The sequence below is a fragment of the Cricetulus griseus genome, chromosome 3, assembly GCF_003668045.3.
Source record: "Cricetulus griseus strain 17A/GY chromosome 3, alternate assembly CriGri-PICRH-1.0, whole genome shotgun sequence".
NCBI classification, from domain to species: Eukaryota; Metazoa; Chordata; class Mammalia; order Rodentia; family Cricetidae; genus Cricetulus; species Cricetulus griseus.
Window position 1 is genome coordinate 239,944,630 of NC_048596.1, and position 21,808 is coordinate 239,966,437.

Genomic DNA, 21,808 nt, shown 5'->3' on the forward strand with positions numbered 1-21,808 from the left:
TGATAAAACAGATCAGAATTTTCACTTTAAAGGTCAAAAGAACAAGATCTATTTCATTTTGATATCCTTCATTTGGGTCCCAAGTGGGAGTTGGTTGAAGTCCAGATAGCCAGATGAACTGACTAGCCATAGTGACAAGTAAGGTGGAAAGAAATCAGCCAGATGGCCTGCAAGTCTGCCCAGCTCTGATTTCAGCCCCATCTTCTCCACCTCTGCTCCCTTATCTAATTAGTGCATGCTCTTAGTGTCAGTGGACAGAAACTACAAAAGAATTCAAGAAGCAGAAAAGTGTCTAAGAGTGCAAATGGTTGAAAAATTAGGAAATAAATAGTTCTTATTAGTTAGCTTTGTAAGTATTTTGTTTATTTTCTAATGCCCAGGCTTGAGAACTCAATATTCTTGAATATTCATCTTTCTTTACTCTCTCATTTAAGAAATCACCAAATCTTTGCACCTTTTTGCCCAGACTCTTTCATACATCACTTCTTTCCATCACAACCTCCCCTTCCCTCTCTCTTTCCTTACCTTCTTCTTTCTTTCTCTCCCTCCCTCAGCTCATCCTAGATTACTACAATTCTCTCTTTTTTAAATAAAAGTTACTTTTAAAAACCTTCCAAATAAATAAAAACATCACATACCAAAATTAACCAGAAACCAAGTCTATGCCACTTAATGAACTTACATAGTTAGACTCGGCCAGTCTCTTAATTTGCTCCTTTCTATAGTTTTCATCATAGACAAAATGGCAAGGCCACTTTTATCACCATGCTTCCTTTCTCAAAAACCCTAACCCTCCATTATCCTCAGGTCTTACTTCCTAGACCTAAATCTTTCCAATTTGATTCCAATGTCATTGTCCCTATATATAAATTGTAAATAAATGCTAATCAGTCACTGTCCAAAGTTGGTCATGAATATTACAGAAAATCTTCTTCATCCCTCTCCATAGCTAAGGATAAATAGTAATTAGTAAAAAATCCAAAAGGAAAATGGGTGTTAAAACAGAGGATAAGCTAAAGCCTCCTTTCTTGTTAGGACTATTTCAACCAGTACTTGTGATCCTGTTATCCTCTATTTGAATTTCAATTGTTGAAGCAAACTGTGGACATTAAAATTATTAAAACAGATCCTTGCTTAACCTATATAATAGAACACAAACTAAGTTAAACTACTGCCAAATATAAAAATATTTATAAACAAAAAAGGTCCCTGCTCTAGCTTCACATTTTGGGGTGAAGCAAGCACCACCATGACACCTTGAATTCCCATCATCTCACTAAACTCAATGCTGTGAGCTCAGGAATCATGTCTAGGAAACAATGTTCTAACAAGTCAAGGAGGTGGAAGACAGCTACAAAAAAAAATTTAATAACCTTAGGAAAGAAATTAAAGAAGTCACCAGTGGCAGAACTAACAAGGTGGAAATGTCTATACTACTAAAAGTGATTTATGGATTTATGGAATCCCAACATCCCAATGCTGAAGGTCAGTGTACATGCAAGTAATCCTGATACCAATGAAAGAAGATTGTGGGTGTTAGGACAACCTGGACTACACGGTAAGACTCTGTCTGAAGAAAGAAAACAGGAGACAAGGATATCCAGCCTCAAGGTTATTTTCACAAAAATAGCCCCCCCCGGGGGGGGCTACATTCCTTTCTTCTTTGTTCTATTTTTGAAGATTTCTTTGGTTTATTGTAAGTGTATATAGAAAATTACAAAGTGCTCCAGCTGTATCTTTTTAAGGGGTAATGTAAATTCCAAAGTATCATAAGTTATAGCAGGCTAACCTCAATGGTCACTTACTCACTTTCTGGAACTTTCTGTCATTTACTCACTTTCTGAAATGGCTTTCTCATTGGAGTTCATTGAATATTTTTCTAAATTATCTAATTTCCTATCTTAATTATTATAATCCTGCATCAGAGTTTCACACTGAATCTATCTAAATGGAATTCCCTCACTACAAGAAAAACATTTGTATTGATTTTTAAGCGAAAATAGTTTGTTGATTGACATTATAAGCTAATATAACTTAAAAATAGCTCACTTCACTTTTATGAATTTGTCAGTCACAATTTTATTATGATTTCTATTTAGGAATATTTATTTAAGATTTCATTCAGACATACAATATTGAAATTTTCTCAGCTTTTTGTTATCAGAACAATGAACATGCTGAATCAGTGTACATACAGCACCCTGTGAGCTCTCATGCACTGCTGTTCCTGTATAACTTTGTTTTCTTAGTAAAATTATTTGTACTTGATAATTTCAGAGATGAAAAATCAGCAAAAATAATTCCTGAATTCTCCTCACTAAGTTTTTCCTAATGATATGAAACTAATGTTAACAAGGAAGGACATCATTCAGACATCATCTTCTTTTCCACTTGTTCTTTTCTCACACAAGGAGATACTGAGGAATTCTACAATGGAGGAGATATGACTAAATCCCAAATGAGATCTATATATTCAGAAAGTCTCAAGGATTCACGCTCAGTAACAATTCAAGAAAACAAATAGCAAATGTTGGCAAAGACGTAAGAAATGAAAACCTTCTGATCTTAGTGGGAATGGAAATTGATGCATCAATTATAGAACTCAGTATGTATGGAGGACCTCAAAAAACTAAAAATAGAAATGCCAAATGACCCAGATGTACCACTTTGGGAAACATATGGGATTTACATGACAGAATGAGAAGTAAAGTGAGAAGGTAAAATAAGTGTTGTTGGGTCTATAGTGAAACTGAAAGTTTCACTCATCACTGGGAAGAACAGGAAAAGGTGTGGCCACTTTAGACAATTTAGACACTCAAAATGTTAACCACAGAGTTAGACAAGCCAGAACTTTCTCTTCTAAGAAATGTATAAATATGCCTACACCACAGCCTTGCATGAATGTTTATAAACACACTTTGGGTAATAGCTCAAATATGGATACAACCCATTGGCTGAAAATGGATAATCAAATGTCATATGTCCATACAAGAAAATACAACCACATACAGAAATAACGTATTCATCTACATGCTACAACAACACTACTTTACAACACTCCTTTGTGTGAATGAAAGTAATGAAAAATGACATATTTTAAAAGATTTCATTCATATGAAATGGACAAAATGGAAATCAGTGGAAACAATGAGAGGCTAGTGGTAAAAAAGGAAGGTGGGAAGAATGATTTCTAATAGCTGTAGTTACTATGAAAATGTCCTGCAATTAGAGATTGGTGATGACTGGGCCAATCTGGGAATATGCATTACTTAAAACTTAATAAAGTTGCTCTAAAAGGTCATATGCTGTGTGGGTCCATTTACATAGCTCTCTTGAGGAAACTATACAGATTGAAGACAAATTAGTGATTGGCTCATTCTTGGTTGAAGTTGAAGACGTGATGGCTACAGTGTGAGCCTGGGGGAGACCTCTTCGGTTTTAGAAAATTTCTGCATCTTGATTATTCTTGTGTTTACACAAATTTACACACATAATAAAGTTATATAGAACTTTAGGCCAGAGTAACAAGAGATATTCTTGCCATACCAATACCTGATTGCTGGTTTTACTACCATACTAGAATTAAGTAATATACCTCTTCAACAGAAGCCAAGAGAGAACCCACTGGACTACTCCATACCATCTTGGGAACATCCTAGAAACATAACTGTTTAAGATTTTAAAATAAAGACAAAGCCACATTTTTTAAAGCCCCACTGTCACCAATGGCCCAATGCTAATGGGCCATTGCTAATGGACTTTGAAGCACACACAGCTTTAATGAAAATAAATAAGTTAGCATTCCTATTTATTTTTTAATTTCATACTAGCTTTATAAATTAAACTGAGTAGGTGACTCTATCTCCACAGAATCTTCCATGTTGCTTGCCCTTTGTTATTCATGAAATACTTGATAACAAATAAATCTGAATCTTTGGGTCTCAGTAAATTGAACTGTAAGGTATTTGTGTTAGTACTATGAGGCCTGGCAGAAAACAGCACCTTAAATGTCAGGGAACATCTTTTGAGTCTCTGAAAAGATAGTCTTTAATTAGCTGCAATTCTAATAAAAGTTTTTAACGATGTTCTGAAGCCTGAACACCTACAACTGCTTCTAGGTAACTACTCTAATGATCTCTGTCTACTATGTCTAAACATGTTCAAGCCTAAGATGTCACTGAGTGACTTGCATAAATGGGCCCCAGCATGCTGAAAAGCATTTTACCTTCTCTATGGTTATCTCTGTGATTAGGTCCTGGCTTCTTCATATTTTAGTGACAATTTGAGAATAAGTAAAATGAGCTTCTGGAATGGGAAACTCATTCTTATTCTAGAGTAAATTCATGAAAACAGATTTTATAATCTAAGATGGCCTAGATTAGGCTGTAACAATACAAATGATCTCAATGAATACTGTACCCAAGATGACCAACATGTGTATATATTTAGTCTTTAACATCTTATATCCCACTGTTCATTCGTTCATTTTCTTTTTTCCTTCTTCATTTATCTTATTAAAAGAGAAAAACCTGCTGGAAGAGTGAAATTCCATTTTCTTCAACAGAGTGACACAAGCTTTATGTTTGTGAGTATCTGACCAACATATAATGGACTTCAGTTCTTTGCTATTGTTGTTTTTATGTGGTTACAGTTTAAATGGTTTTTTGTTTGCTTGTTTGTTTTCTTTTCTTTTTGAGTGTGGTTTTATTTTGTTTTCTTGGTTTCAGGAAATTTTGTTGTTGTATTGGATTTTTATTTATTTTTAAGAAAGAAGAATTTGGGTAAGGAGAGGGAGAAGGTCTCTAAGGGGAGGGGAAGAATATGATCAAAATATATTGAATCATAAGAATGTTTTAATAATAAAATACAGTAAAAAATAAAATGAACAAACAAAAAAGATGTAGTGACATTCCCTATCTCTTCTGATTAGTTTTGGTTTGAGTTGTATTTTTGTCAGATATTAAAATGGCTACACCAGGTTGCTTCTTAGATCCCTTTGCTTGGAATATCTTTTCCCCTCCTTTTACTCTAAATTGATGTTTATCCTTGATGTTGGGTGTGCTTGCTGGAAGTAGCAGAAGGAAGGACCCAATTTTCTCATCCATTCTGTTCATCTGTATCTTTTCATTGGAGACTTGAGACAACTGATCCTCAGTAATAGTAAATGAGCAGTGTTTGCTAATTACTATTGTTTTGCTGTAGTAGTGTGTGTGTGTGTATGTGTTTGTGTGTGTGTGTGTGTTCCCTCTTGAGCTACTGATATGGGATTATTTATTTCTTGTATTTTCTTGGATGTGGTTAACCTTTTTACATTGGAGTTTTCCATATGTATTTATGTAGAGTTAAATTTGTAGATAGATATTGCTTTTAGATTGGTTTTATGGAATGTCTTTCTCCATCTATTTTGACTAAAAGTTTTGCTGGTATAGTAGTCTGGGCAGGCATCTGTGGTCTCTTAGAATTTGTAGCACATCTGTCCAGGACCTTACAGCTTTTAGAGGCTCCATGTAGAAGTCGGGTGACATTCTAATAGGTGTGTGTTTATATGTTTCTCAGTCTTTTTCCCTTGAAGGTTTTAATATTATTTCTTTGTTCTGTATATTTAATGTTTTGATTATAATGTGCTGAGGGGACTTTCTTTTCTGGTCCAGTCTATTTGGTATTCTGTATGATGACTGCACCTTTATAGGTATCTCCTTCTTTAGATTAGAGAAATATTCTTCCATGATTTTGTTGAAAATATTTTCTGTGCCTTTGACCTGGGTTTCTTTTTCCACTATTCCTATTATTCTTGGATTTTTTTATTCATTAGAACATGGAAGAGCTTAAAAGAAAGAGATACAGACTGGGCTTGAGGGAGGAAAAGGAAAGTGATATGATTATATTGTAATTGAAAATGTTATAAATATATATTTAACTCAGGAAAGTATTGCAAGGCCATGTAAATATGTTGAAACACTCAAGAAATTTATTCAATTTTAATAGAATAAAGACTAGAGCATTAGAGCATGGCTCACTCTGTCAGCCTTACCATTACCACCTTGCCCTATATTTCACATACAGTTTCAACAAAGCCACACTATTCCATGTAAGTACATTCAAGATACTGAGAGTTTCCTCTCCACCCATCATACTCCTCTACTCTGGGACTATACTTTCACCCCCTAGGGGCAGTCTGCTGTTTCTCTCTTCCCTTAGCCTTGGCTACAGAATATATCTTCCAGGAAAACACTTTTTCCCCTCCCACCCATGGGCATATAAAGGATTAAAATCTTTAGGCATACAACCCATTAAAGAAAGTATGTCTTTACCATTATTTTGATTTCTTATAGCTAAAATTGGCCCCTACCAAAAGGACTTGCCACTATTGAATCTCTTGCAGACACATTCCACAGAGAAAATTGGCCGTGCCTCCCTTATCTTCTTCAGTGAAAGAAAAGCTGTAATCTAGGGGAAAGGTAGGCCATAAAGATAAATTGCTCTTTAATTCTGCCTATGGTTGGCTAATCTTATTTGGAAGACAGAATGGGTATCTTCATTCATAAGCGTATTTAAAAAAATGGAGGATTTTTTGGTAGCAAAGCTGAGAGTAGGACAAATCTATAGAAATAAACATAAATATTTCAAAAGCAGTTTGAAAGCATTACCACTTAGTTAAACAGTTGGTTTCCTAACCAGAGCCTATTACTTCCCTATCCATGGATATTAACAATGATTACAGTGCCAGGCACTGATTCTTCACATAGAGCAAATCGGAAATCAATCAAGAGAGTGGCTAGCTAACCCATACACCAGTGGTTCCCAACCTATGGGTCATAACCCTTTTGGAATTCAAATGACCCTTTCACAGGAGTTGCATATCACATATTTTCATTAGGATTCATAACAGTAGTAAAATTACAGTTACAAATAGGTAGGGTTTTAGTTGGGGGGTGGTAGGGGAGGACGGGAGGGAGAAGGGAACTGGGATTGTCATGTAAAACAATCTTGTTTCTAATTCAAATAAAAATTTCTGGGAAAAAAAGAAGTAGCAATGAAAATAATTTCATGTTTGGGGGTCACCACAACATGGGGAACTGTATTAAAGAGTTGAAGCATTAGGTAGATTGAAAACCACTTCCATAAAGTCTTTCCATTCCTGCCCTAGTGATTGCACAAATGGCCTGGCAGGTCAGTAGTGAAACATGCAGGGTCCAGAACTGGAAGAAAAAGAAAAAAAAAAAAAAAAACACTGACACTGATGTCTTTTCTTCCTAGCAGCCTGTATGGTACCTTCCAGCACTGTGAAAAATGAGTCCATGTGGAAAGTTTCCTGGTCAGCTCCAGCTTGCTTTTTCTATGTCCTGCAGCCAGAAGAATATGGTATCTCCAGTAATATAGCTTTATTATTAGTTATGATAGGTAATGCAGAGAAACAGCAACAGCCAGTATTGTTTCCATGCTTCCAGGGCCTCTATGACCAACAACTCACAGAGAGGTAATCCATGCTTGGCACCGTTGAGAGCCGTGCAGCCTAGTCTCAGATCAGCATATGACTACCTGTCCAATGGGTTTCCATGGGGCAAGGCACCTGTGGAAACAGACTCTTACTTGGCAGTATTTCATGGCATAAGAATTTGCAAAATTCATGCAGCTTGCAGGCTCTTTTCTCTCTCGTTACATTGGTGATTCTTTGGGTAGTTTTTAGTTTTACTTTGTCAGTCACACATGCAGTAGCTGTAATCTTCCCTGGAAATTCTGTTCCTTTTCAAATATTTTCCCCTAAGATTCAACAGGGGGCTAATGTTTCTCAAATCTCTTATCTAGAATTACTAACTACTACTCGTAATCCTGGGAGCTTTTCTGACTCAATAGAGACAGTTAGGTACATATGAGGGAACAACACTTAGAAAATTAACCATATCTCACAGTTATGGAAAGGAGAGTAGGGCATATATACACAGAATAGGAGAAAAACCTCAGGAATACACATAGATAGTGTCAAGTGTTGAGAGTAAGTTCCCTGGACACCAATCATATAGAATCAATGATAAGATCTAGTATATTCCAATGGGAATAAAGCAATGTAAACTATGAGATGGATAGATACATCTTTATTATACATGGAAGCTTATACTAGTGGAAGAAGTATGGTTCAGTGAGATGGGAAAAGAGTGCTTGTCAAAGTCTGCCTTTTACAGAGAGGTTGAGACATGGGACCCTCTTGTAGAAAAGGGAACTGTATAAAAATATATCTTGCAGACATGAAATAATTGTCTGGGTTTGAACATTACTGTCCTTAAAGCATTGTTCCCATGTCTGTTACTTTTAATTTTGTAACTTCCAGCTGACATAAGTGTTGTGAGAGCAGATTATGTCTGCCTCAATATTTAATTAAGGCCTGTAAAGATGCTGAACTCTATGTCTACAATAAGGTTGTGAAGGGGGTGGGAAGGTGTATTGGGAAGCAATAAGAGGAATGATGGGGGCTTTCATAATGATCACAATATACTCCTTAAATTGTAATGTATTTCTTAAAGTCAAAAATAAAAATCAATAATAAAGCTCTTCATGTAACCCTGGCAAGAAAAACTTTGCTTAAGTATAAAGATGGCTGGCTATTTGGAGTCATTTGAGTGTAATCGACGTGGTGGTCAGAAGTTTAGCTTCTGATGGCACCCTTTCCCTATCTCAGGACCTGAACCCTATCTGAGGCTGAACCCCAACATGACACTGAGATTTGATCTGGTAATCCATGTTTGTTTCTAAACTAGTGAGTTTTCATAAGGCTTCTTCATGAACCTTGGTTTTGGTTAATGCTCCCCGCCTTCCCTCCATTCTCCTGTCCCTATCCCCACTTAAACCTTAAGTCCTCACTGTCTGCCCAGAATTCTATCATGTCATATGTATTCTACTACTCATCTTCTTATATTTTTATTTGAATTTAAAGATAATTTCAGAAGTAACTTCTTTCAACCATACTTCATTTAACCTTTATCCTACCCCATGATATTTCTATCCCCATCACTCCACTGCCTACCTGAATTTCTATGCCTGACCCCCTTTCCAAAGTACATCCTCCACAGTGGTCCATTTCTAATTTCATGGCTTCTGCATGCACTAGAGTTAAACACACAAAGCAAAATTTCAAACTATGGCTCACATAAGAGGAAAAACATGTGGCATCTTTCTTTCTGTGCCTGGATTTCTCGTGTAGCATATTTTTTCCGGTTCTATCCACTAAACTGCAAATATCATGATATCACTTTTCTTCACAGCAAAGTAATCAATGTCCATCTTCTGATGGACATCCATCTATGTTGTTTTCATTTCCTAGATACTATGAATAGAACATCATTCAACAAGGATGTACAAGTATCTCTGTAGAAAAAATAAAGTCTTAGGTTATATATGTGGGTCATATAGCAGTTTTACTTATAGATCATTGAGAAATAGTCTGAGTAATTTACAAAGTGGGTACACTAGTTTATACTCTTACTGCACTTTGCAGTGTTTGATTCATAGACTCCTAACTTCTCAATGTCCTGGGAATAAGTTCCTGAGAGTGCTCAATGATAGGTGGGACACCTATCTCGACCTGCCTCCCCAGTGACTACTAAGACTCAAGAAACATTGCAGAATAGAGGAAAGACAGAACGCAAGAATTGGAGAATTCAGAAAAAAACTATGAAATGTAGCTTTCTGAATACAACTTGACTATTGCACACATGAACACACATCAGCTGTGGTTACTTGCACAAGATGAAGTCACTTAAAAACTGGCTTCCTTCTAAGACTGCCTACTGAGTCCTCACTGATAGCTGTGGTGCTATTAGCAGTTGACAATTGTTGAGGGTGTCAGAATAATGTTTCTTTGAGAAAGTATCCACTATACCCTCACTTATGCACATATGAACAGCACTAATTGGACTCAATGAGTTAAATAAATGTATAAGAGAACATGAAATTGGTAGGAAAATTTGCTAGGAGATTTCAGGGGAGATTTGGAAGGAAAACAGGCACAGTGTGGACATGATCAAAATACATTGTAGGTATATATAAAATTTTCAAAAATTGAGGTGTGTCGTTTAAAAATAGACTGTTGAAGATCAATTAAGAGAAAGTTGGAAGCTTTGTGATACAAGTAAAGACACAAAGTCAGTCTACCAAAGAGAAACAGAGAATGAGACTGTCCAGAAGAGCCCTTTAGGGTCACAGTCAACCCCACTTACAAGCACAGGTAAACATGTGCCAGGCTGCCTCAAAAGAAGCAATCATATCATAATTCAGTGAAAATATGGAAGCATAACAAAGCTATGCCACCACCCATTAGAGGCTTAGAAAAGCTCTAACCAAAAATTGACAGGAAAGGCTAGGTAACTAAAAATCAAGGTGAGATAATTGCAGACACCCAGAGTTAGCACATGACAACCTTTGCACTGCAGGGAAAATTAGATTTCTCAGATTCATCCAAGTAACTATCACTGACAATGAAATAAACAAAAATGGCTTCTGTTATGTGGAGTGAGGATCAGCAGAACATTATGAGCTATGTAAAGAAATAGTAAAGTATGGGAAATACACAGGAACAAAGCTGGCAATAGAAACTGCCTGTGAAGAGGTACAGATGGTGGATTTAGCAGGAAAAAGCACTTCAGAATAGCTGTTATAAACATGTTCAAAGAACATGAAGAAAATGTGGTTAAAGGAAGATATGGTGATGATGTCTCATCAAAGAATGAATATCACCAAATATCATTTTTAAAAGAGATCAAAACGGACACATGAGTCAGAAAGTACAATAATGAAAACAGTAAATCCCTAACGGAACTCAATGACAGATCTGACTAATCAGAAAACAGAACTGGCTAACCTGAAGATCAGTGGAGACTGAGTACTCAACACAAGAGGGGAAGAATGAAGAAAAATGAGTAGAGACTCAGAGAAGGATGGAGCACATCAAAAGGTACCATTGATTTAAGTAAAAGGGGTATAAATTCAAATGAACTAAGATCAAAAACTTTCAAATTCAAGAAAATTATTAATTTACAGGTCAAAGAAGACCAATGAACTCAAAATAAACAGTAAAATAACACTCATGGAGATAGTACACTCATATACTCAAAATGTTCAAAGACAAAGAGGAACTCCTGAAATGATGAAATGAAAAACAACATATCACATACAAGGAAGTCAACTAAGATTAACACATTAATTCTTATCAGATACAAGAAGTCAAGAATCAGTGGAATAACATATTGCAAGTGCTGAAATATCTGCCAACCAAAAAGCACCAATGACAGTTTATACTGGAGAGGATGTGGAGATCACTCCTCCACTGTTGTGCCAACTGGTACAGCCACTTTGGAAATAAGTATGGTGACTCCTCAGGAAAATAGAAATCAATCAACCACAAGATCCAGCAATTCTGCTCTTAGGCATATACCCAAAAGATGCACATTCATATAATAAGGACATCTGTTCAACCATGTTTACAGCAGCATTATTTGTAATAGCCAGAACCTGGAAGCAACCTAGATGCCCCTCAACTGAGGAATGGATATAGAAATGTGGTACATTTACTCAATAGAGTACTACTCAGCAGAAAAAAAAAATAATGGAATCTTGAAATTCACAGGCAAATCGATGGAACTAGAAGAAACCATCCTGAGTGAGGTAACCCAGTCACAAAAAGACAAAAATATGTACTCACTCATATATGGATTTTAGACATGGAACAGAGGATTGCCAGCCTACAATCTACACTGACAGAAAGGTAGTAAACAAGTAAGACCCTAAGAGAGACACACACAGTCCCTTGGAGAAGAGGAAAGGTACAAGATCTCCTAAGCTATTGGGGATCATGGGGAAGGGGAGAGCAAGTTAGAAGAAAGAGAAAGGGAGAAGGGTGGAGAGGGGGACATGAAGGAGCAGGAAGATCTAGTCAGGGGTGATAGGAAATGTCCTGTGTATGTTTATTTTATTGGTTGTTGAAAAAGTACTGTTGGCCAATGAAGAAGCAGATTAGGCGGGACTAGCAGTCAAGGAGGATTCTGGGAAATGTAGTAAAAATAAGTCTTGTGATACAGGCAGGAAGTGACATAACAGGCAGACTCATATATAAGCAGGGACAAACAGGAAGTTGTTCCTTTTCTCTTGCTCTTTCTTCTGCTCCGGAGCCGCCATGTGAGCCCAGGAAAAGGATGCCAGCAGAAGGTGTCCTCGATAAGATAAGTCTTATAAAATATATAGATTTATGATAATTAAGACTGAGCTAGCATATAAGAAATCCTAGTCAATTGGCCAACAGCATTGTAAACTACAATAAGTCTCTGTATATTATTTGGGGCCCTAACTCCGTGGGAGGAACTCAGGCAGCTGGCAGAAAGCATCCATGTGTCAGCAGTGCTAGGGCGGCTTTGGAATAAAGGCTTGTTGTTACACAGGGGAGAAATGTAGGAAAGCAAAAAAAAAAAAAAAATGATACCATCATACAGGGAGCCATTATAAGTTTAAGGAGAATTCTGACACTAGGGAAATGTCCAGAGACCTACAAGGTTGACCCCAACTAACAATCTAGGCAATAGTCAAGAGGCTACCATAAAAGCCCTTCTCAGATAATGAGATTGACGACTACCGTATATGCCATCCTAGTGCCTTCATCTAGTAGATGATGGAAGAAGCAGACACTCAGAGCTAAACATTGAGCTGAGAGGGAGGAGTGATGAGCAAGGGGTCAAGACCAGGCTGGAGAAACACACAGAAACAGCTGAACTGAACAAGGGGTTGCTCATGAACCCCAGACTGATAGCTAGGAAACCAGCATAGGACTGTTCCAGACTCTCTGAACGAGGAAGTCAGTTTGGAGGTCTGGACAATCTATGGGGCCACTGATAGTGGATCAGTATTTACCCCTAGTACACAAATGAACTTTGGGAGTCCTCTCCATGTAGGGGTATACTCTCTCAGCCTAGACACATTGGGGAGGGTCTAGGCCCTGCTCCAAATAATATGACAGACTTTGAAGATCCTCCATGAAAGGCCTCACCCTTCCTGGGGAGCAAAAAATGGGTTGGGGTAGGGGGTAGGTGTAGGGCAGAGGGGGATGGGAGGATGAGGGAACTGAGATTGACATTTAAAAGAAGCTTGTTTCTAATTTAAATAAAAAAATATAAATAAAAAATTCAAGCAAAACTTTGTAAAAGAAGCCATATAAATGTTAAACAAATAAAATTGTGAAAACCCATTGTTTACAGTTTTATATTACAATGATACCAAAGAAAGTTTTTTAGGCTGAAAGCAAATCATATCATATAACACTCCATACACACCCACATATACATACACAAACACACTCTCTCACATGCATGAATGCACACACACATACATGCACACACAAATAGTATCAATAAACTAGTAATATTCAATTATGAAATAATATAATCCCTTCTCTCCTTTTATTTTTATTAATTTGGAATTTGATTAAAATATAAAAGATACAGAGAAATGTCCTTGCAGATCTATACCATACAGAAATGTAGAATATTCAAAAATAAATGGCACAAACATTGGAGAGAAAAAGCTATAGCAGAATAAAATATATCAATATACAAATTGAAAGGATGCATAGATGAGCAGATGGAATAATACAATCTATATTTTTGTTCTTATTTCTTCTATCAGCTCCCATATAAATAAGCTAATGAACAGGTAGTTAATCAAAAATAAAACAAATGGTCAGAACCATTAAAAATATCTAACATCCTTCACTAACAGGGAGGTGGAAATAAAAGCGATCCCAGCCAGATGGCTACTATAAAAACAAAAAAAACAAGTATTTGCAAAGATATGGAGAAAAATAAACTCTGTATAGCAGTGGGAATGTAAAATAATCCCATTTGGAAATCAATGTGGAGGTTCATCAGAATGCTAAAAACAGAAGTACCATATAATCCATCTGTACCACTTCTGGGCATATACCCAAAGGACTCTAGAGTTACCTACTACAGAGACATCTGTACATCTCTTTGGTGCAGCTCCACTCACACAGATAAAGACAATCTGGTACATCGAAGTTTTATTCAACCACAAAGAGGAGTGAAATTATGTTCACTTGTTGGCAAAAATGTAATACAAGTAGGAATCACCACATTAAGCAAAATAAATCAGATGCAGAAAGTTAAATATTATTATGTGTTTCTATCATTTATGAGACTTAGAATTCTGTACAGACACATAAAATTAAATATATGGATATGTGTAAATCATACATACACATGAAATCATATATATATATATATATATATATATATATATATATATCAGAAGTAAGAGTAGGAAAGGAAATGATTGGAGTGAGAAATACAAAGAAGAGAGACTAAAAGAAGACATGACAGAGAATCAACATGGCTAAGTTACATAATGTATTGAAAAGGTGCTGTCTAAATGAAAACCAAAATATTACATATGGTGAATATCTATCAATAAAATTTTTTGAAATATTTAATATTATGAATAATGATGTTGCAGTATTGATTTTAATATATTGAGATGTACTACACAAAAATATGGCATATAAATATGTACAGCATTTATCATGATAAAAGGGAAAATTTATAAGGAATATATGACAAGAATAACTATATGTGTACACAATAGCATCCCAAATTCAAATAAGAGAGACATTATAAAATAATAGTTGAAGACTTTAACAACTAATTCTTGATTATTATAACAACTATGCAGAAAATTCCAAAGGAAATAGAATTAAACAATGGTATAAGTAATTGAGACCTAACACACTGGTAAAATAAACCAACAGAATAAACATCTTCTCAAGAACACATAGAATATTCTGCATCAAATGCAAGGACATAACATATCAATAAATATGAGGGAACTGAAACCACACAACACAATGAATAAAATTAAAGATCAACATTACAGTTGAGAAATATATGAAAATTTAGAACTTAAACAAGACATTTCTAAATAATGACAGGTTTGGAAAAGGTGATTAGTGTTTAGCTCATTTTGAGCCAGAATGCCAAGAAAATTCAATGTGATAAGAATAATCTCAAGTAGAGGCAGGACCAAGCCCCTCCCCACTGTATGGAGCTGAATATGGAGATTGAGAGGAAGAGGGAAGGGGAACTGTAGTTTGTATGTAAAATGAAAAAGAAACCTTTTAAATAAATAAAAAAATTAAAAATAATGTCTTTGTCGGGTGGTGGTGCACATCTTTGATCCCAGTACTTGGGAGGTAGAGGCAGGCAGATATCTGTGAGTTCACGGCCATCCTAGCCTATAGAGCTAATTCTAGGACAGCCACAGCTGCACAAAGAAACCCTGTCTTGAAAAGAAGAAGACAGAAGAAGAAGAAGAAGAAGAAGAAGAAGAAGAAGAAGAAGAAGAAGAAGAAGAAGAAGAAGAAGAAGAAGAAGAAGAAGAAGAAGAAGAAGAACAACAACAACAACAACAACAACAACAACAACAACAAGAATCATCTCTTCCACAAATGCCAGTGAGACACATAGATATCCTCATGCAAAACACAGACGTTGGATCCTGTACTGTCTCTCAAAATAGAACATAGATCTAAACATAAGGCTTGAAATATTTAGAAAAAAATCCAAGAGCTTCGAAGTGGTGATGGTTTATTTATATAGAATGAAAAACATAAGTGATTTTGAGAGACACACACACAGAGAGAGAACCTAGAATGTAACAAGATTAAAAGTTTTATGCTACAAACTACCAAAAAGTAGTTGAGGTACAGCCCTGCATTTGAACCCAGCATCATAGACTAGGCATGGTAACACATTCCTGTAACCCCAACTCTTGGGAGGTAGAGACAGGAGTAGCAAAAGCTTAAGGCCATGCTCAGGTATATAATGACTTTGGGGACAGCCTGAGTTAAATAAGAAATAAAAAGTTAAAACAACATGAAAAGACAGACAATATAGTGAAAACAAATACTAGTAAATAAGGATTATATCTAGAACATCTACAAATTCTCGCAGTACCATTATAAAATAACAATGTAACAAATTTAAAATAGCCAAAAATGTGAGTAGTAGGCATTTTCTTTTTGTTTGTTTTAGTTTTTATTTTTTATATCTTTGAATTACAAACAAGATTGAATTACATGACAATCCCAGTTCCCTTCTCCCTCACTTCCTCCCCTACCACCCCAACTAAAAACCCTACCTATCACATATCCTTTCTTCTAATCTACACCTGACTCAACCTTTCTGTTTCCTCATGACCTCTGCATCCTTCCTTTTCTTCCCTTCTCACTCTTGTAGCTTCCTCCCCTTTCTTCTCATGTTCTCAATTTACTCAGGAGATGGTGACCCTTTCCCCCTCTCCAGGGAACAAAGTTTGCCTCTTTTAGGGTCTTACTTGTTTGTGAGTAGGCATTTTCTAGAGAAAATGTAAATGATTAACAAGAACATTAAAATGTATACTACATCATTAGAAATAAAAGCAGAAACTAAAATCACTTCATATCTACTAGAGGTACATCCACCAGGGTGACTACAATAAAAATGGCAGATGACTATAACATTCACATATAAAAATTGTCAATATTGAGGAAATAAAAGAGAAAAAAGAAATAAGAAAGGAGATAGAATAGAGGATGGATGCGGGAAGGGTGGCATAGGAGGGGATGAGACTCTCATTCACTGATCTATGCTGAATTATTATACAACACAGGAAACTTTTTCATAGGCCTCCAAAGAAAGGATTGGACCATTTTGTATCTATTTATCTACTTTTGTTTTATTTGGACATTATAGATAATGTCTCCAGCTTTATTGAGGTGTAACTGGCAAATTGTCTGTGTGACTGTGTGTGTGTGTGTATGTGTGTGTGTGTACACACATGAGTGCACATGTGTGGACAAGTTATACTTTGATTCAGTGATACATTTTTTATGATAGTCAACCTATTTAATACAGCTTCCCAAGGTTACCTTTTCCCATGACAGAATGAGATACTTATCTATGCTCCTCAGCAAATTATAAGATGACACATTGTTATTATTTGTAATCCTTAATACTGCAAATTATATCCAGATACTACTCACCTTCTGAGATAATATTTACAGTGATTAACATCTCCCATTTTCTTAACACTTCAAGTTCTAGTTAACCACAATTCTGCTTCAGTAAGCTCAAATTTCTCAGATTTACATATAACTTAGAAAATAAAATATTTGTCAATGTCTGACTAATTTTAGCTAACATAATATCCTCTAGTTCAACCATTTTTGCAAATGGAAGATGTCCTATTTTCAAGGCTCAATAGTATTATCTTATATATGTATCACATGTTCTTCATTCTTGTATTTACTAACACTTGGTTATTTCTGTATCAGCTTCAGAAGACAGATACCTCTTATATTTTTGGTTGTGAGCCTGACAGATAACCTCTTTAAGACAGTGATTTTATCCCTCTAAGTTGTGTCATATGGTAGATCTAAATTATATAAATAAGTCACACAATTTGATAGATTTTTTAAGTTGGGTTTTTGAAAAAACAGCAATAAACTTGAATATTTTTTCCAAATACGACAATCAAATGGCTAACTGTTCCACACAAGTAAACAGAGAAATACAAACTTCATACCAGGGAGAAGGGTGTTGACTTTCACAAAATTCAAAGAGAACAGAAATCAGTGAGGCTGGGAAGGTAAGAGAAAGTCCACACACTATTTTCCCAAGCAGATCAGATTTCTCCTCCCTTGTGATTAATCATTTTAGAAAAGTTCTTAAACTACAATTTGTGATGAGTCTCTTTCAGTCATAGTCCCCATCCAATACTGCCAACAATATAACGAGGATGGATCGCCAACAAATCATTCTAGAAAATCAAAATACAAAGTATTGTTTTCTCCTATGCAATGTAATATGCAGCATTGGTTCTGGCTCTATATATGAAGAGATGGCCACAATTCATTTTAAGCTTCCAGTTAGGGAGTTAAATAAGACTTTGAAGATTTCTAAATTTACTTATACTTCTGATTACAAAAGTAACACTATTGTTAGAAAGAATGTTTTACATGGCTGAGAAATACATATATATAAACAATTTTGTTTCTGCTTTTTCATCTTTATGAATGCAATATTTTTAAAAAATGTAACATAGTAAATGCATCCTTTACTAAAAATTCAACTCATTTATCATAGCTGCGCAAATAGTTTATTTTTAACTTTCAGCTAGAATACCTGAAATGCATTTTGACCCATTTGAGATTAGTTTTGTAGCAATCCAGGAAGAGTACTGCTGAGTCAGAGTATAAGCAGTTTAAAGTATTTGATGTGTATTTTCAAACAGTTTCCAGCAAACAGTGTGTACCAGCAAACAGTGCTCACATGTCCTCTCCATTCCTAGGGTTAAGCATGATCTGTATCCACATGATCTGTATCCATATGTATGTATACAAATATACATATCTATGAAATATAGACACACTTTCAGTGATGGAAAGACAAAAATAAATACATAAATTTGGCACTTAATTGTGAATTGCTATTCTTTATTCCTAACACTGGGTATTAGGTTGCTGGTTTATGTGCATTTCCTGGTTTTTTTTTTTTTTTTTTTTTTTTTTTTTTTTTGGTTTGTCGTTTTTTTGGTTTTTTGAGACAGGGTTTCTCTGTGTAGCTTTGGAGCCTATCCTGGCACTTGCTCTAGAGACAAGGCTGGTCTCGAACCCACAGAGATCCGCCTGCCCCTGCCTCCGGAGTGCTGGGATTAAAAGCGTGTGCCACCAACGCCCAGCTTCCTGGGTTTTCTAGGCAGGCATTCTATCTTTTGTCTATTTTTTTAGGTCTAACTGAATTCTAACATTTCTAAGGTCTTAATGTTTCTGAGCAACAGCTTTCCAAAATATTTGTCACAAGAATTTTCTACTGCTCTATTACTTCCATTTTTTTTATCACCACTAGAACCATACAGGTTTTACTTGTATTTATCAAATTTGTCAAATTATTTTTGTAGCACTTTTTACTGATTTGCTTAGCTTTTCCTTTTCTCAGGATATGTTTTTCATTAATATTTCAGTCTTAAAATAATTTTACAATATAAATATCACTCAACTGATGAATGGATAGTGAAACTGTGGTACCTTTAAATATGGAATAAGATTCGGCTGTAAATAAAAACAAAATCATGAAATATTATGTCAACTGATAGAACTAGAAAGGATCATTCTGAGTGACGTAACTCATACCCAGAAAAACAAGTGCTACATGATCTCTCTCATCTCTAGCTCCTACCTCTAAATCTTCAAATGAGAGCCTATAACTGGAGTAAATATACTCAAGAAAGTAAAAGGGACTGTGGTAGTTGGAGGAACACTGGAGTGAGTATTAACAGAATAAAAGTGATTTGAAGAGGAAAACTGAAACAGTGGGGAAGGGACTTTAGGGAAGATAGAGAGAGGTTGATACAAGAGGAGAGGAGTATAAAATAATGGAAAGGATGTCTGAAAAGGCAACAAGGAATCAAATTAGTTGTTTGCCTAAAGTTACATGTAATACATATAAGTATATATGTATACATGCACATAAATAGTTCAAATGACACCTTGCCACATGTACTGATAAAGCTTCTCCCAAGAGCCACAGGATAGCTAACAAAAAACCTTGATGAGGAATGAGATGCTCCCTTTCATGTTTCTGGCCAAAAAAAAAATCCAAGAGACTAAAAAACAGCCACGAAGTTGCCTAAATAAGATCTGAACTCAAAAAAAAAAAAAAAAAAGACAGGCAGGCGTTGGTGGCACATGCCTTTAATCCCAGCACTCGGGAGGCAGAGGCAGGAGGATCTCTGTGAGTTCGAGACCAGCCTGGTCTACAAGAGCTAGTTCCAGGACAGCCTCCAAAGCCACAGAGAAACCCTGTCTCAAAAAACCAAAAGAAAAAAAAAGGCTATGAATTTGAAAGGCAACAAGGGAGATACATGGGGAGGGCTTCAGAGAGGAAAGATAATGAGGCAATTATGTAATTCTATTTTAATTTAAATAAAGAAGAGGCAGTAAAAATAAACCAAGAGTAGTTTCAATTTAAAACAAATCCTCCTAGGGCACTTATTACTTATTAGGTATAAATTGTAACTAGTAAAAGTATTGCTTATTTACTTTGAATAAAATCAATCTTTCTTTGTCTTCTTGACATTCTGTTTCTGTCCCCTAAAAAATCTGTGAAATAATTTGTTTCCCTTCATGTTCCATTCATTTATTCCACTGCTGTCTACTAGGGCCATACTCTTTTAGTTATTGTGGCTTGACTGTACATATGTTTCTTCATTAGAGTTACTATTATTATGATGAAACACCATGACAAAAGCAAGTTGGGGAAGAAAGGGTTTATTTGTTTTACACTTCAACATCATAGTCCATCACTGAAGGAATTCAAACAGGGCAGGAACATGGAGGCAGGAGTTGATGCAATGACCATGGAGGGAAGCTACTTACTGACTTATTCATCATGGTTTTCTCAACCTGCTTTTTTATAGAACCCAGGACCACCAGCCCAGAGATAGCACCACCCACAATGGGATGGGCCTTTCCTATCAATCACTAATTAAAAAAATGCTCTACTGCCTTGCTTATAACCAGATCTTATAGAAGCAGTTTCTTAATTCAGGTTCCCTCCTCTTTTATGACTTTGTCTTGTGTCAAGTTGACAAAAACTATCCAGCCTTAGCCAGCAGGGAAATGCAAATCAAAACAACTCTGACATACCATCTTACTCCTGTCAGAATGACCAAAATCAAAAACATTAATGACAGTTTATGCTGGAGAGGATGTGGAGAAAGGGGAGCATTCCTCCACTGCTGGTGGGAGTGCCAACTTGTATAGCCACTTTGGAAATCAGTATGGTGACTCCTCAAGAAAATGGGAATCAGTCTACCACAAGATCCAGCAATGCCACTCCTAGGCATATACCCAAAAGAAGCACATTCATACAAGGACATCTCTTCAACGATGTTCATAGCAGCATGTTTTGTAATAGCCAGAAACTGGAAGCAGCCTAGATGCCCCTCAACTGAAAAATGGATAGAGAAAATGTGGTACACTTACACAATGGAGTACTACTCAGTGGGAAAAAATGGAATCCTGAAATTTGCAGGAAAATGGATGGAACTAGAAGAAACCATTCTGAGTGAGGTAACCCAATCACAAAATGACAAACATGGTATGTACTCACTCATATGTGGATTTTAGACATAGAGTAAAGGATTACCAGCCTACAATCCACACTGCCAGAGAAGCTAGTAAAAAAGGAGGACCCTAAGAGAGACATACATGGTCCCCTGGAGAAGTAGAAAAGGTCAAGTTCCCCTGAGCAAATTGGGAGCAAGGGAAGAGGAGGTGGGAGCTAGGAGAATGTGAAGGGGAGAAGAGGAGGGATGCAGAGGACGTGAGGGAGCAGAAAGGCTGAGTCAGGCAAAGAATAAATAGAAGGTAACAAGAATAAAGATACCATAATAGAGGGAAACATTTTAGGTTTACAGAGAAATCAGGCACTAGGGAAATGTCTGGAGATTTACAAAGATGACACCAACTAACAATCCAAGCAACAGAGGAGAGGCTACCTTAAATGCCTTCCCCTGATAATGAGATTGATGACTGACTTATATGCTACCCGATAGCCCTCATCCAGCAGCTGCTGGTGGAAGTAGAAGCAGAAACCCACAACTAATCACCGAACTGAACTGGAAACCAGATGCAGAGAAGTACGAGTGAAGAGCAAAGGGGTCCAGACCAGGCTGGTGAAACCCACAGAAATAGCTGACCTGAACATCGGGGAACTCT

At 36.2% G+C, this 21,808-nt stretch overlaps 1 protein-coding gene across 2 annotated transcripts in view; it reads right to left on the reverse strand.

Moving 5' to 3' along the window:
• Sugct (succinyl-CoA:glutarate-CoA transferase) overlaps positions 1-21,808 on the reverse strand; it is a 755,657-nt gene that overhangs the window by 370,410 nt on the left and 363,439 nt on the right. The gene's annotated exons all lie outside the window — the stretch shown is intronic.